This window comes from Abrus precatorius, unplaced genomic scaffold (genome assembly GCF_003935025.1).
Source record: "Abrus precatorius isolate BTA unplaced genomic scaffold, Abrus_2018 Scaffold9, whole genome shotgun sequence".
Classification (NCBI taxonomy): domain Eukaryota; kingdom Viridiplantae; phylum Streptophyta; class Magnoliopsida; order Fabales; family Fabaceae; genus Abrus; species Abrus precatorius.
In genome coordinates this window covers 3,779,744-3,782,386 of record NW_020874439.1, presented here as the reverse complement: position 1 = coordinate 3,782,386, position 2,643 = coordinate 3,779,744, and positions in this window count along the sequence as shown.

The window sequence follows — 2,643 nt, the reverse complement described above, 5'->3', positions numbered from 1 at the left end:
TTGGCTGTCATCTTACTGTTTTGCAGTAAACCTATTTTGTAGAGACACATTTTCCTATTCATGTGATCATCGTGCCAAGTTTGGTTTTGGGATGGTTTAAGATTATATTAACGAAAATTTTATGTCGTGGATAGTGATTATTATAGTAGAAAACTTTGATGTGGTTTACTTTTGCGGTTTTGAACTCTTTAGAATGAAGTTTACTTTTGGCGTTCTTTTCACTCGTCTACGATTAGTTTGCAGGTTTATGGTTACTTTCCTACTTTTTCTCCTCTCCATGCTCAGTTTGAGCCATTGAGGGGTCGATTGTCCTTAATTTGAAGTGAACCCTTTTTTTTTTTGCCTTTTTCTTTTATGAGAAACTTTAGAAACACTATTTAATATTTTTTATAATTAGTGATCAAATTTTGAAAAATTAAAATAATTTTGAAAAATTAATTAATTTAAGAGATAAGTATTTCAACTTAAAAAATAGGTAATCACACAAAGTACGTTAAAAAAAAGTATGATATCAGTATTTCTCTTCTTCCATATGATAGGTTCCTTTTGTTTTGAGTTTCTTCTCATATTATTCAAATTACAACAAACGATTAAAAGGAAATATGCAAATATATATATATATATATATATATATATATATATATAAAGATAATAAAATTAAAATTAAAAAGGATAGTTAAATGAGACGCATATGTATTTGCTTCTTCTCAGATGTGGTGCATTTTCCTTTTTGCTGAGGAGTCACTATTCCTTTTTTACATTTTGGTAATATGTAGGAGTTTAATTTCTTTTCAAAACAACAAGCTTTTAAACTTCACTAACTGCGGTTAAAAAGGCAAAAGATGATCTTCCTTTGAAAGGTGCAGCAGGTCTTGATGCGTTCATCCCGAAGATATAACAACCCAGCTATCACTCATTTGCTCTTTTCTTTCTGCATGAAAAATAAAGACAAAGTTCTATCACACAGCACCTTCCTATTGTCCAAATATTATATATATATATTTTTAATATGTAAGGGAGTAAACCATACATAGGCTAAATAAAGTGTATGTGTATATATATACGAGAAAAATCAATTGTTTGATATTGGCTACCGGTTTCGGATACAATATAATTGCTTTCATTTGACATCATATAGCACAATCGATGAAATTATTATCATCATTCGTTGAAGATGGTTCACAAATTAGAATTTAAACTTTATAGCAAAAGTGCTTTACCGTAAGCTTTTCTGTACCAAAAAGTAAGCAGTTTAATTTCACCTTTCTTTACTCATGGGGTTCTCTGATATCCTCTTCGTGTACCCTTTCTAGAATCTTTTAGTGCTTTCACTTCTGTCGATTTTTTTCATCATCATAATTGTTAGTCCTTATTGTTCTCCTTTCTTTATAGCACCAAGATATTTCGAACTTGCAAGCAAAGTTTAGATCTTGTTTGACACTTGATAATCTGAATGGCCATGATATAAATTATAAAGCTTTGTGACTTGTGAGTTCACAACACTAAACAGAAAGCCAACCACCAAAATGTACCACTAACTTAAGGTAGGTCAACGTGGGGTATGCGAATTGGGAAATGTTATTATTACAAATATAACACAATTTGATTACTCTCCTTAGCATTTCATTGTATTTTAATTTTAATTAAAAGTTTGTTAAACTTCTCAAATTGAATGCAATTTAGAATTAATATTAAAAGTTCTTTAATTGCTCACTCTTTCATCATATTCATTTAAGAAATACTTGTTCACGTACATTGACTCACCAACCCCATAGATGAAAGATTAAAAAATGAATAAATTATATTATGTTCCTTATAATTGAGTTATATGATTCATATAACAAATTTGTCACAACTTATTCTATAATATTATTCCCTCTTTATATCTTTCTATCATATTCATTATCTTATCTCGTAATTTCTTTTCTCTTGCTCTTTGTCAACCACAAGTTATATAAACTAATTACATAACTATAATTTTTATTTACAATTTAAAATTTTCAGATTATGGTTTCACAATGTTCCTGTTAAGGTAACACGGGTCTTCAAGTCTCTGCTCTGACGTGCTGACGTTTCTCTAACCGTTGCTGACGTGGGAGGGTACCTGCAAAAGGCACTCCGATGCTGAAGTCAGGATTCGGTTCTGAGAAATAAATGCTATTTAATAATGAAAAGTCAACCCTTTACATGTACTTTTACCTTCCTTATATAGGCACTGTAATGGGCCAATGGGCTTGTCGAGGCAGTCTTTATTTTAGCCCTTTATTTAAAGTAAATAATATCTTGATTATTACCCTTAATTGAGTTAATTACCTTTTAATCCTGACGAGGGGTATCCGGCCTATTATGCTGAATAGATACTCGATTTTCTTTTCCTACAAGTAGGACCGAGTTTATCTTTATCCAGTACACTAGCCTCCCAAGCCCGAAGAGGTACGAAGCGAGGGCTTTAAATATCAATGTTGAGGCTACAATAGGTAGTCGGTTAAGATGTCTTTGACTATACTGAGAAGGGTATTCGGTTAGAGTGAATTTGAATATACCGAGGAGGGTATTCAATTTTTAGTGGACGAGTGATGGTAGTATTTAAACTTGAATGTGTATCAGGTGTATACCAAAGGGTATTCGGTTTAGTAACATAAT